Here is a 15,982-nt window from a genome sequence, read left to right on the forward strand (position 1 = left end):
CAGGGCAAAGGCTAATAGAGTTTTGCCAAGAGAACACACTGGTCATAGCAAAAACCCTCTTCCAACAACACAAGAGAAGACTCTACACATGGACATCACCAGATGGTCAACACCAAAGTCAGATTGATTATATTCTTTGTAGCCAAGGATGGAGAAGCTCTATACAGTCAGCAGAACAAGACCAGGAGCTGACTGTGGCTCAGATCATGAACTCCTTATTGTCAAATTCAGATTTAAATTGAAGAAAGTAGCGGGAACCACTAGGCCATTCAGGTATGACCTAAATCAAATCACTTACAATTATACAGTGGAAGTGACAAGTAAATTTAAGGGACTAGATCTGATAGACAGAGTGCCTGATAAACTATGGATGGAGGGTCCTAATGTTGTACAGGAGACAGGGATCAAGACCATCTCCAAGAAAAATAAATGCAAAAAAGCAAAACGGCTGTGTGAGGAAGCCTTACAAATATCTGTGAAAAGAAGAGAAGCAAAAAACAAAGGAGAAAAGGAAAGATATATTCATTTGAGTGCAGAGTTCCACAAAATAGCAAAGAGGGATAAGAAAGCCTTCCTGAGCAATCAGTGCAAAGAGATAGAGGAAAATAATAGAATGGGAAAAACTAGAGATCTCTTCAAAAAAATTAGACATACCAAGGGAATATTTCATGCAAAGATGGGCTCAATAAAGGACAGAAATGGTATGGACCTAACAAGCAGAAGATATTAAGAAGAGGTGGCAAGCATATACAGAAGATCTATACAAAAGATCTTCACAACAGATAATCACGATGGTGTGATCACTCACCTAGAGCCAGACATCCTGGAATGTGAAGTCAAGTGGGCCTTAGGAAGCATCACTATGAACAAAGCTAGTGGAGGTGATGGAATTGCGGTTGAGCTATTTCAAATCCTAAACGATGAACCTGTGAAAGTGCTGCATGCAATATGCCAGCAATTTCGTAAAACTCAACAGTGGCCACAGGACTGGAAAAGGTCAGTTTTCATTTGAATCCCAAAGAAAGGCAATGACAAAGAATACATAAATTACTGCACAATTGCACTCATCTCACACGCTAGTAAAGTAATCCTCAAAATTCTACAAGCCAGGCTTCCACAATACATGAACTGTCAAATTTCAGATGTTCAAGCTGGTTTTAAAAAAGGTAGAGGAATCAGAGATCAAATTGCCAACATCTGCTGGATCATCGAAAAAGCAAGAGAGTTCCAGAAAAACATATATTTCTGCTTTTTTTGACTATGCCAAAGCCTTTGACTCTGTGGATCACAATAAACTGTGGAAAATTCTGAAAGAGATGGGAATACCAGACCACCTGACCTGCCTCTTGAGAAACCTGTATGCAGGTCAGGAAGCAACAGTTAGAACTGGACATGGAACAACAGACTGGTTCCAAATAGGAAAAGGAGTATCTCAAGCCTATTTATTGTCACCCTGGAGTTCAGCTTCAACATCAGTCCTTCCAATGAACACCCAGGACTGATTTCCTTTAGGATGGACTGGTTGGATCTTCTTGCAATCCAAGGGACTCTCAGAGTCTTATCCAACACCACAGTTCAAAAGCATCAGTTCTTTGGCACTCAGCTTTCTTTATAGTCCAATTCTCACATCCATATATGACCACTGGAAAAACCATAGCCTTGACTGGATGGACTTTTGTTGATAAAGTAATGTCTCTGCTTTTCAATATGCTATCTAAGTTGGTCATAACTTTCCTTCCAAGGAGTAAGCATCTTTTAATTTTTTGGCTGCAATCACCCATCTGCAATGATTCTGGATCCCAGAAAAATAAAGTCAGCTTTGTTTCCACTGTTTCCCCATCTATTTGCCATGAAGTGATGGAACTGGATGCTATGATCTTAGTTTTCTGAATGTTGAGCTTTAAGCCAACTTTTTCACTCTCCTCTTTCACTTTCACACATAAAAAAAAAAAGGAAGATGTAACAATCAGGAAACACATTAAAAGTATGATGATTTACATTTATGTAACAGATGATTTACATATATTTAAGAGATTCCAATCATTATTAATTAATAGTTTGTATTGTGAGGCTTATAAAATAAATAATTCTATCTCTTTGCCTAATATATTGATATGCCATTATGGATGTGTTCTTCACACTCTAGCCTGAGAATTCTCATGTATCATCCGAACACTGATATTTATACAAAGCAAAGTTTCAGAGCAACATGTAGCTCTTATTATCCAATGATCTATTACAAAAATGTCTGCTGATAGTCAATTTGTATATATTGTAGGGAATTTAATAAAAATGAAGTCATCCTCAACATTAGGATATTTTGATTGCCTCTCCAAATTAAATTATTAAAATTTTTGAAAGTATAAAACCTGATCACAAGTTGTAAATAAATAAAAGCCTTTAGGCTGTTAGCTTATGTATGCATTGACTGCTTTATTCAGAATTGGTTAAGACATATTAATTCATTTATTGGACATATAGATGTAAAAGAATGAAATTAGAAATTTTCTAACACCATGTACAAAAATAAACTCAAAATGGTTTAAAGCCATAAAAGTAAGATGGGATACTATAAAACTTTAAAAATAAAACTTTGACAGAACATTCTTTGACATAAATCATAACAGTATGTTTTTGATCTAAAAAACAAAGGAAATAAAAACAAAAATAAACAAATCAGGTCTAATTAAATTTAAAAGACTTCACACAGCAAATAAAACTATCAACAAAATAAAAGGACAGCCTACTGAATAGGAGAAGATATTTGCAAATAATATGACCAATAAGTGGTTAATATAAAAAAATATATAAATAGCTCATCAAACTCAACAACAAGAAACAAAACAAACACACATACACATGCACATACTCACACATACACACACAACTTGACTAAAAAACAGACAGAAGACCTGAAGAGACATTTTTACAAGAAAGACATACAGGTGTCCAAAAAGCACATGAAAAGATGCTCAGCATTGTGAATCATCACAAAAATGTAAGTTAAAACCACAATAATACATCACTTCACACCTATAAGAATGACTATCATCAATGTAAAAACAAATAACAAATTTTGGCAAGAATGTGGAGAAAAGGTTATTCTCATACACTCATACACTGTTACACTCATAAACTCATACACATTGGTGGGAATGTAAGTTGGTACAACCACTGTGGAAAGCAGGATGGAAGTTTCAAAGAAACTAAAAGAACCACCACCATGTGACCCAGAAATTCCACTCCTGCGTATGTATCAGAAAAAGATAAAAACACTAATTTGAACAGCTTCATGCACCCAAAAGTTCACAGCAGCATTATTTACAATTGCCAAGATAATGAAGCCACCTAAGTGTTCCTTAACAGATAAATGGATAAAGAAAATTTGAACACACACACACACACACACACACACACAAAGGCATACTGCTCAGCTATAAAACAGTATGAAATTTTGTACTTTTCAATGCCATGGCTGCACAAGGAGGATATTATCCATGTGAAATAAGTCAGATATATGAAGACAAATACTGTACATTATCCCCTACATGTGGAATCTAAAAAGTATAACAAACTAGTGAACATAACAAAACAGAAACAGACTCACAAATACAGAGAAAAAACTAGTGTTTACCACTGGAAAGAGAGAAAGGCAGAGGGGAAAGTTAGAGGCAGGAGATTAAGATTATAAATGACAGTGTGTAAAATAAATAAGTTTATGAGACTATAATGTACCATACAGAGAGCACAGCCTATATTTTATGATAGTTGTAAATTAAGCTTACTCTTTATTTTGTGAATCACTGTTGTACATCTGAAACACAATATTGTACATCAATTACATTTCAATTTTAAAAATAAAAAAAGAAATATTAATTCATTTATTTATAAAGATAAACAGTAGTGTTTCTTATAGGACCGGAAATCAGCAAATCTGGTTAATTAAATTCTGTGACCTTAGACGAGATACTTAATCTTTCTGATTTTGTGTTCATATAAAAACAAAAAGTTTTAGACTTCAGAAACTGAAAAATCTATTTGAAGTCTAAATTTTCATGAATCTGTTCATACAATATCTGTGAGTTCAGATTCAAAGGAGTGAAAAAAACATAAAGGTTTGATTTATGTATTCCACCAATACTGTTTCATGAGGATCATACATAACTGATTTTTATGTTTTAATCTCAAAAACTGATTTTAGTTTTAATATCAAAAACCAGCAAACTTCAATGTACTTATCTTTTATAGCAAAAATACACATAGGAAGGTACTAAAACAGCAATAGAATGGAAAAGTAATGAAAATTGTATGATTTTTGTGGGTTTTATTTTATATAAAATAAACTTATTTGTTAAATTATTTATGTGCAATAAACAGAGCAATAAATACCAAAAAATATGTTGACATTCTGAGGTGTAATTTAATTAATACATTTACATCAGACCAGTTAATACATAGATTATTTAAATATTATTGTGTTCAAAATGTCCATGTACATTTTGTTGTTGTTATTAAATGTATACACCATCTTGTATTCCAGGAGCTCTTCATTTAAGATGTCCTGCTTGTTAAGACATTTTAGGAACCATGGGGATAATATAAATGAAATCTGGAATGAGCAGATAAAAATTACGCATTGCTGGAACTCAGTAAACACAAGAACCTAAAACGAGCAGCCATCTTGCTTTACCTTATTATTTCTGAGAAGGAATATGAGCCCTAAGATAACAACTGGCCATATTTTCAAGATAAATTATAAATCTGTATTTAACATGCAATAATCTAATTTTAAAAGTAGATTAATAATTAAGTCATAATAAGAACCAGAAATCCAAATCCATTTTGAGTCAAATAAAATGCACCTATGAAAACTCTTATTATGCCAAAATTAATGTAAATTTCAACCTTAATCAAGCTAACAAAATAACTAGCCAGTGAACTTTTTCTGAGATGGTTGGTGACTGAGCTCAAGTCTGAATGTAAAATCTACAATTTAGACAAAGTAGGATTTCCATACCATATTCATAGGAATTTTGGACATCTTTCAGATTTTTGTGAAGAAAGGTCCAATTGGCACAATTCAGAAAACTTAGTTGGAGTTCAGTATAGTGTTTGAATAAGAGAGAGAGTCAAGATAAAGAGTTTTCTATCCCAGAAGAACCATCACAATGACACAGCTGGAGAGTGTAGAAGCATGGAATGGCACAAAAATATTTGCTAAAAAGAGATAGCCTAACATAAAAAAAAATGATTAGTAAAAAGAAAAATAAGGTGACATATAAGATTCTACAATTTCTTCTGTTTACACAAATCACTTTCTCCCTCACAACTTGTTATTCTAATGCTAATAAATACTCCAAATTCTTCTTACTGTAACAATAGCACACCCTCAGTTCAGGATTTTTCCATTCTGCTTGAAGTATTTCAACAATATTGACATTATTATTTTAAAATTAGATGTTCTGAGTTGATAGATGATATGTTCTGACCTTTGTGATCTGCCAGTATATATACAAAGGTCATGCCAGCCAGGGTCTAAGATAAAAGAAGCAATACACTCTACAGTGTGAAAAGTAATGTCAGAGCACTGACACTGCACAGAAAACAGGTCCAAGGAGACTCCACAAGACAATGGGAAGCTAGATATCTGTTCTCAATGAACATGAGAGCTGGTGATGTTCAGAGTGGCTGAAGGGTCAAAAATCGATCAGCAGGTTGACAGAGGCGCAAGAGGGGTCCAGTGTCATAGGCACCGTTGGGGATGAAAGAACAGGTATTGCTTCTCAGGAGGGAAGTGGTTTCATTCAATCTGGCTGCATCAAAGAAATGCTGTGTTTTTCTATTTGAAAATAAATATACTTTGTGGGGATTTGTTCATTCCTTTGTTCTTGGGACACTTTCTTTTAACAAATGGGCCATTTTTCTATCCAAATTTCTAATCAATTCTATTTTGAACGTATAAAGAAGTCATTCAATGCTAGTAGATATTAGGTATTGAACTAGTTTCTTTAAAAAATGAGGCTGGAAGAAGAAAGTTCTGAAATTGAAAGTGGCTCAGGCCTGTCTGACTCTTTGAGACCCCATGCGCTGTAGCCCATCAGGCTCCTCTGTCCATGAAATTCTCGAGGCAAGGATACTGTAGTGGGTAGCCATTTCCTTATCTAGGTGATCTTCCCAACCCAGGGATCGAACCCAAATTTTCAGCATTGCAGGCAGATTCTTTACAATCTGAGCCAGCAGGGAAGCCCTTACTCAATGCTGATAGATATCATGTACTTAACTAGTTTCCTCAAAAATGAAGCTGGAATATGAGGAACATTTCAAATATGCATGCAAATAAGTAAAATAATATATATTTACCCTAATAAACCACACTAACAAACATTCAGCTTTAAAACAATAGATATTCAGTGAAAAACCTGCTAGATATCCATAAAGGGAACTACCTTATAAGACAGGAAGGAAAGTCTATACACCCTCACTGAGACATGTATGGGTTTCTTTCTCTTTACTGTTTTAACAAAGTCTATCTGCTGCTGATATTTCTCCTTTAAAAACCTGGTTTCTTGGACTCCTCTAGAGTTTTTTTTTTTTTTTCCTTTCCTTCTCAACATAAAGTCTCTCTGTATTGTTAAAATTTATTCATTTCACTTCCTCCTTTTTTTCAACCCATAAACTTGATGCCTTGTCCTTTAAAAACCATTAAACCAAAGGATAAAATTAATCCCTGCACCTTGTATTGGGCTTCCCTGCTGGCTCAGTGGTAAAGAATCCACCTGCAATGCAGGAGAGATCCAGGTTCCATCCCTGGGTGGGGATAATCCCTTCAAGAAGGACATGGGAATCCACTCCAGTATTCTTGCCTGGGAAATCCCATGGACAGAGGATCCTGGTGGGCTATCGTCTATGGGTTCACAAAAGAGCTGGGCAGAATTTAGCAAGTAAACCACCACCTTATATCATTTCTGTGCTATGCTGTGTTTAGTCACTCAGTCACGTCTGACTCTTTGCGGCCCCATGGACTACAGCCCACCAGGATGCTCTGTTCGTGGGGATTCTCCAGGCAGGAATACTGGGGTGGGTTGCCATGCCCTCCTCGAGGGGATCTTCCCAACCCAGGGATAGAACCCAGGTCTCCACATTGCAGGTGGATTCTTTACCATCTGAGACAACAGGGAAGCCTGTATCATCCCTACTTATTATCAAATTCATTTTCCCACAGTAAAGTAATCTTCTGAAAAGAATAGTCTATACCAGGGGTAAACACACTTTTTAGTACAAAGTGCTTCCCTGGTAGCTCAGCTGGTAAAAATTGCTATTAATGAACTTGCAATTAATGAACACTTGCAATTAAAGAACATTATTCCAATAGTGCAGTTCTAAAATCTTGTAATTATTTTAAATTCTCCTCTTTCTCAAATCCCCTGTATCAGAAAATTTTGTTGAATTTGCCTTCACAATGTGTGAACAATTTGACTGCTTTTCATCATCTCCTGTACTATTGTTCCAGTACTATTATAACCATCTTTTATCTAGATTTCTTAAAGGTCTGCTTACTACTACACTTGCCGTCTACAGGCTATCACCAAAATAGTAGCCAAGATGTTCTTTCTAAATATAAATTAGATTTTTTCATTTAGCTCAAAACCGATAAAGACTTCTCATTTCCTCAGAGTAAAATCCAAGGACCTTGTAATGATTTATAAGGACCTGACTTATTTCCCACTTCTCCTTGAATCAGTCTCTTTGACTTTATCTCTCTCTACTTCCCTCCTCCCTATCCAGCTCCATTCACCTCAGTGATGCCCTTCCAACACATGCTTTGAGAACTTCAGTTGAAAATAGTCCCTCTTTCTAGAAGGTTCTTCCTCCAAATATCCTTAACATTCCAGATCACCTTAACCAAGTTTTACTTTTCTTCCATTTTCATAGTTCTTTAAATTGAATTGTATTCTTCACGTAGCATTAATTTTTCAACCCACTGCAATTTGAATTATATCCTAAGGTCTCCTTGAAAATAGAAACCCTAGGGTCACTTTTAAGCTGCTATCATTCAGATCTCAATTTAAATGTCACTTACACAGAAAAGCCTGTCTTAACTTTCAAATATAAATTAGGTAACTCCTGATTCTCTTCCCAGTCTTCTTTTTCTAATAAGGATTCATCATGATTTAGATTAATGATTTTTCTTTTATGATTTTCTTCCCCACTGGACTGTAATCTCCATGATGCAAAGGAAGGTGTCTGTTCTTTTGTTTTTTTTAACTCCGTGTTGGCAGTGAGTAGCATAAATTATCAGTAGATCTCCAGTGTATATTTGCAAAGAAAGTGAAAGTGAAAGTCGCTCAGCTGTATCCTTGCGACCCCATGGACTGTACCCCGCCAGGCTTCTCTGTCCGTGGAATTATCCAGGCAAGAATATTGGAGTGGGTAGCAGTTCCCTTAGCCAGGGGATCTTCCCAACCCAAGGATCGATCCCAGGTCTCTTGCATTCCAGGTGGATTCCTTACCAGCTGAGCTATTTATCAAAGAAGTGAATGTCAAATACCAAGGATCTTCTTCGGTCTTAATTTTCTGCTTCATTTGACACCTTTCGTCACTCTTTTCTGAGACTCTTAACTTCCCTGCTAGTAACACATTATAAACGTTTTCTAACTAACCCTTCTTTGGACATGTGCTATATTTAGGCCCACTAAATATATTTTACAGAATGCCATCCAAAGTCAAATCACTTTTTATTCTACCATCTCGTTTCCCGAGTTGATCTCAACCAATCCATGTCATAATTTAGTAACTATGTGCTTGTGTGTGCTGCGCTAAGTCGCCTCAGTCGTGTCCAACTTTGTGTGACCCTATGGACCGCAGCCCCTCCTCCGTCCATGGGATTCTTCAGGCAAGAACACTGGAGTGTGCTGCCATGCCCGCCTCCAGGAGATCTTTCCAACGTAGGGATCGAACCGGTATCTCTTATGTCTCTTGCACTGGCAGGTGAGTTCTTTACCACCAGTGCTACCTGAAAGTGAAAGTGAAAGCTGCTCAGTTGTGTCGGACTCTTTGCAACCTCATGGACTATACAGTCCATGGAATCCTCCAGGCCAGAATACTGGAGTGGGTAGCCATTCCCTTCTGCAGGGGATCTTCCCAACCTAGGGATCGAACTCAGGTCTCCCACATTGCAGGCAGATTCTTTACAAGCTGAGCTACCTGGGAAGCCCTCAAATTTATATCTTCCTCCTTGGTCACCTCCGTAGTTATGGAAGCAGCTCCCTAAGTCTGGAATGCCAAACTTAATCTATGAAAATCCAAATTTTCCCCTTTAGACTTGTTTTTGTTTCATACTTTATATTGTCAGCACTATCACCCACTCAGTTTCTTATCAAAAAAAAGAAAAAAAAAACTTTCACTGTTGTTTGTCTCTAATAGCCTCACATTTATTTAGAAATGTTGTGCCTCTATGCCCTAAATATTATTTGGTCCTTTCATTACTTATGATAAATGTTCTACTTCAGAATATCATCTCCTCTTACTTGCACTACCGTGATGTTCTCCTGTTTAGTCTTCCTACCTGCAATCTTTTCTGGAACACAGTCTGATATAAGTGTTTCTACTTTAACACTCAAAGGAAATGGTTAAAAAATCTACTCAGCATCTTTAACTGTGAGTAACGTATATTTTGTACAATGTCTCTGAGCCTCAGTGCTTTCAGCAATATGACTGGATAAAACATCACCTGCTTCATGGATTTATAGTTAAGATTACATGGTAAAAGTTATATGAAGTACTCTACACAAAACAGTAATTGATTATTACCTGCTAAGTGAATCAATTGAGGACAGTGTTCCCATTTATTGACTACTTTCTGAAGAAGCAGGAAACAATGAACAGAGAAAAAGTGGTATTTTGAAAACTAATCATTAAGCGAAATTCAGAAAAGCCATGTCATGCCCCAGGCAAATCCAATTTTAAATGAGTGTAGTGGTAATAACATTAAATTCGATGTCAGAAGACTAGATTTCTATCAAGTCAGTTATTTACTGTTTCACACTTTGTAATACTAAGTACTTTGTTTAGTCATTGTTTAGTCACTAAGTTTTGTCTGACTCTGTGACCCCATGGACTATAGCCACCAGGCTCCTCTCTCTATGGGATTTCTTAGACAAGGATACTGGAATGGATTGCCATTTCCTTCTTCAAGGATAAATTAAACATTGCTTTGATAAAATTTTATTATCCATAAAATTTTTCTGATGATCTCCTGGGATAGTGGAAAATGTGGCTAGTGATGATGAACATATTATCTATCATCAATAGATAAGAACCTAATTTTTATGGTCAAACCACCCTGGCGTTAAATACTGTTTTCTTTTTTATCTGTTATTTTGATTGGTTACATGACCTCCTCGCAATTTCATTTCCTTCATTTGCTACCTAAAATTATGGCAAAATTTTAAGTGAGAAAACTAATGTAAGCAGCCTCTGAAATAGTATTGTATCAAACTGTAACTGTTACCAATTTTTATCAGCCATCTGGGTTTTCAAATCTTGTGTGAGAGATGAACTTATTATCATAAAATATATTTGGTTTAAATTAAAAAAAAAATTGTAAACAACAAATGGAATACCCACATATTATCACTTCACTCTAAAGACAATTTTTTTTCACACATTAGACTTCAGTCTTTTAGTAATTTAATAGTTCTTAGTGCACATACCATTAAGCCACCAAATGAAAAGCCAACATACCCACTAAAGTTATATGATATATGTTAATGTTAAAGATATATGAACTTCATGATCCAAAGATATGGTTTACATTTAGTTTGAAGGTAGATTGAAGATAAAAATTAAGGATATACTTTTCACAGATGTAGTTGTAATATTGAGGGAGGGGTTTATTAAGTGAATTCTAGAAAGTCAAAAACAGAAGTTAAGAAATATTTTGGAGAAGGAAATGGTAACCCACTCCAGTATGGTTGCCTGGGAAATCCATGGACAGAGGAAACTGACGAACTAGTCTATAGGGTTACAAGAGTCAGACAGGACTTGGCCACTAACCCACCACCACCAAGAAACATTTAAGGGATGAATCAGGACACTCTCCTCATTCAGATCTGTCCTGTTCTTAGCCTTCCCATTACTGGTGGATGGTTTCTCATGTTCCTCACAAAGCCTCTGAATTTCACCTCATCAGTTTTTTCTGACATCGTCTTCCCCATGTTTATCACTTGCTTCTGGAGGGAAAAATAATTTAGTCATTTGACCAATTATTTATATTGAAATAAATTTTTTCAAAATCAATCTTACTTTTAAGATGTTAAGGTGATTTATGTTTACTACATTTCAGGAAATTTCTTTATGTTGTTTTAGATTCTCTGTGCTAAACTGCTTCAGTTATGTCCAACTCTATGCAAGGCTATGGACTGCAGCCTGCCAGGCTCCTCTGTCCATGGAGATTCTCTCGGCAAGAATACTGAAGTGGGTTGCCATGCCCTCTTCTGGGTATCTTCCTGATCCAGGGATCCTACCAATGTCCCTTATGTCTCCTGCATTGGCAGGTGGGTTCTTTACCACTAGCACCACCTGGGAAGACCTCTTGTATTGCAACAAACAGATCTCCAAAGTTATTTCCTTATTTTTTCTGCAGATATTTTAACATTTATTGTATGCATCCTAATACTCAGACCTAAGTCTAATTCAGTTAAGTTGCTCAGTCGTGTCTGACTCTTTGCAACCCCATGGACTGCAGTACGCCAGGCTTCCCTGTCCAACATCAACTCCCGGAGCTTGCTCAAACTCATGTCCATCGAGTTGGTGAGGCCATTAAACCATCTTATCTTCTGTCGTTCCCTTCTGCTCACTTCAATCTTTCCCAGCATCAGGATCTTTTCTAAAGAGCCAGTTCTTCTATCATGAGGCCAAACTATTGGAGTTTCAGCTAAAGTATCAGTCTTTTCAATGAATGCTGCTGCTGCTGCTAAGTTGCTTCAGTCCTGTCTGGCTCTGTGTGAGTGACCCCATATACAGCAGCCCACCAGGCTCCACCGTCCCTGGGATTCTCCAGGCAAGAACACTGGAGTGGGTTGCCATTTCCTTCTCCAATGCATGAAAGTGAAAAGTGAAAATGAAGTCGCTCAGTCATGTCCAACTCTTAGCGACAGGACTAATTTCCTTTAGGATTGACTGGTTTGATGTCTTTGCAGTCCAAAGGACTCTCTCAAGAGTCTTCTCCAACACCACAGTTCAAAAGCATCAATTCTTTGGTACTCAGCCTTCTTTACAGTCCAGCTCTCACATCCATACATGACTAGTGGAAAAACCATAGCTTTGACTAGATGGACCTTTGTTGGTAATGTCTCTGCTTTTTAATATGCTGTCTAGGTTGGTCATAGCTTTTTTTTAAAGAAGCAAGTCTCTTTTAATTTCATGGCTGAACATTCTTTGGTATAACCTTTTTTTGAGATTGGAATGAAGACTGATCTTTTCCAGTCCTGTGGCCACTGCTGAGTTTCCCAAATTTGCTGACATATTGAGTGCAGCACTTTCAGAGCATCATCTTTTATGATTTGAAATAGCTCAACTGGAAATTCCATCACCTCCAATAGCTTTGTTTGTAATGATGCTTCCTAAGTCCCACTTGACTTTGCATTCCAGGATGTTTGGCTCTAGATGAGTGATCACACCATCATGGTTATCTGGGTCATGAAAATCTTTTTTTTTTTGTACAGTTCTCATAGTCAACAACAATCCAAAATGCAGTACTTGGGTGCCGTCTCAAAATGATAGAATGATCTAGGTTTGTTTCCAAGGCAAACCGTTCAATATCACAGTAATCCAAGTCTATGCTCCAAACAGTAATAACGAAGAAGCTGAATTTGAACTGTTCTATGGAGACCTACAAGACCTTCTAGTACTAACACCCAAAAAAGATATCCTTTTCATCAAAGGGGACTGGAATGCAAATGTAGGAACTCAAGAGATACTGCAGTAACAGGCAAATTTGGCCGTAGAGTACGAAATGAAGCATAGCAAAGGCTAACAGTTTTGCCAAGAGAACCTACTGGTCATAACAGACATCCTATTCCAACAACACAAGACACAATTCTACACATAGACATTACCAGATGGTCAACGCCAAAATCAGAATGATTATATTCTTTGCAGCCAGTGATGGAGAAGCTCTATGCAGTTAGCAAAAACAAGACTGGGAGCTGACTGTGGCTTGGATCAAGAACTCCTTATTTCCAAAATCAAACTGAAATTGAAGAAAGTAGGGGGAACCACTAGACCATTCAGGTATGACCTAAATCAAATCCCTTACAATTATAAGTCTAATATCCCAATGTTAAATAAAAAGTGATAGATTTCTTGTCTTATATATGTGTGTGTGTGTATATATATATATATTTTTCTCATTCTAAAAAAAAATATTTATTTGTCTAGACAACTTGCAGAGTTATGTACTTCTGTTTTGAAGAGCAAGAAATCATAACACTACATTTATTTCTGAGGAATACTATGTAATGATTTGATAGTTATCACTAGCTGACCTTTAGCAAATATTTATATTGGAAGTTGCTTTAAAGTTTTGTTTCACACAAGTAATAGAATTTATTTTGAGACTTCCTTTTGGCTCAGATGGTAAAGAGTCCATCTGCAGTGCAGGCAACTTGGATTCAATCCCTGGGTCCGGAAGATCCCCTGAGGGCACGGCAATCCACTCCAGTATTCTTTTTTTTTTTTTTTTTTCACTCCAGTATTCTTCCCTGGAGAATCCCATGGACAGAGAAGCCTGGTGGGCTACAGTCCATGAGGTCACGTAGAGTTGGACCCGACTGAGCAATGAACACACATACACACACACACAGAGGCATTGAATGTATTTTGGCAAAAATACTGGAATAACGATCAGAAAAACCTAGGTTGTGGGAAAATGGTAAAACCATGAATAAATTTCAAAATTCAAGATATGTTTCTTCAGTTAAGTTATAAAATGTTAACTTTAAGTTGTCTTTTAAGTTCAAAATTTTAATATACTTGTTTCCTTTCCACAACCTTGGTAATGAAATATCATGATATTCACATAACAGTTAACTTTAGAGTTCTGAATGCCAAAGATATTATTTCAGGTATTAATTAGATTTGTTTTATACCAAATTTGGAACTTGAAATTCAGAGTTAAAATTGTGATGTAAACTCTTTTAAAAGAAAGAGAAATAAAAGTAGTTCTTTTCAGAATAAATCTTCCAAAGTAATTCAGAAGAGTTAATTTTGGCCATAATAATTTTTTGCAGCCACAGGATATGATAGGCTTTGGAGTGTGAAGGTAACCCATTTAAAACTGTATATTTAAACATTTTAATAGCTTCAATAATGACTATCACTTTTTCTGTGGAAGTGATAAATAATATGTCTTAAATTTTATACCTATCTGTTCCATTTATCAACTTTAATGAAACAAATGACACAGACAAACTATCCAGAGCAATAATTTAATGTATTACATCGAAAACAAAGAGTGATATTGGAAAGCATAATTTTAACAGAGTGAGATCTATGAAGCACAATGTGCAGTTATTCCTTTTTTGCTCCTTTTCCCTCTTTTTCTCTCCAACACACCCCACTGGAAATTATACATAAATGGTTGGGTTTTTTGTTTGTTTATGTTATGATATTGAAAGTTATAACTAAAGCAGCTATCTGACAGAGCAACTCTAAATGCAGGGTGATTTAGGAATGTGCATCATATTTGCAGGTACAAATCACTTTTGCAGTATTACCCCAAACCTTAGTCACCAATTGGCTTGTCCAGGGTAGGATATATTAAGTCACATCAGTGGCTAACTTCCCAGGGATTTTTGAAGTTGGAAGAGTGAGAGACTCTCTTTGGTTCCTGGACTGAAAGAAAAATGCTTAGGAGCTCCCTGCAGCCCAGTGTTCAATAACATAGACCAGAAGAGCAAAGAAAATTTGAATAGTAAGTTACTATATAAAGTTTTTACTTATTAATAACATGGAACAGGGCCAGGCAAAAATAAAGCATACTAGATCTGGCCAATAGCACTCACTGTGACCCTCAGAAAATAAGTCTTTGAACAGCATGACACAAAAATACATCCAAGAGGACACAGAATAAGTTTTTCTGAGCACGCCAAGCTTGAAACAGTAGTCTGAGTTTCAGACTTCTCCATATAGTTGAGGAATTAAGTGTACTGGACCTAAAGGAAGCTCAAAATTCAAACTATGAAAAGATAAAATGAAACATATTAAAAATTTTAAGTTTACTTGTGCAAGAATCAGTTTGAACTGGGATAGTGCCAAGCGGTAACTGGTTAGGGGCACTCTACCCACAGGAGCTAGGGGAAAGATTATTACCGAACAAAGGCAGACTGGAAGCAAGGTAAAGGATTATGGATTGGCTATAACTTAAAGCCTCCTTGACTGCTGGTGATTTGTTGTCCTTTAATTTTAATTTCATAATCTTGAGATATTTACTGGCTTAGATTTTGGTTTACTTACTTACATAGGCTCCCAGAACATTAGAGACACCTCTAATGGCTTCCTTATTTAATTGACTTAATAGAGTTTGTATATCTTCATATCTTAATTGTTTGCAAGTACGTTGTAAGTCGGGGGCTTCCCTGGTAGCTCAGTGATAAAGAATTTGCCTGCCAAGCAGGAGATATGGGTTTGATCCCTGGGTGGGGAAGAGCCCCCTGAGAAGCAAATGGCAACCCATTCCAGTATTCTTCCCTGGGAAATACCATGGACAGAGGAGCCTGGTGGGCTACAGTCCATGGTTCACTAAAGTCCAACAGGACTTAGTGAATAAACAACAATGTTCTAAGTTGGCTAGAGGTTCTGTCTTTGCTTTGTGACAAATAGCACAGGAGAAATGAGTGTAAAACCCTGAATTCTGTGCTCCTGGGATCAGCCAGGGTTAAGAAATCCCCCCCACCTTTTTCTTTTCTGATTCAGGAAATGG

This window comes from Odocoileus virginianus, chromosome 21, assembly GCF_023699985.2.
Source record: "Odocoileus virginianus isolate 20LAN1187 ecotype Illinois chromosome 21, Ovbor_1.2, whole genome shotgun sequence".
Taxonomy (NCBI): Eukaryota; Metazoa; Chordata; class Mammalia; order Artiodactyla; family Cervidae; genus Odocoileus; species Odocoileus virginianus.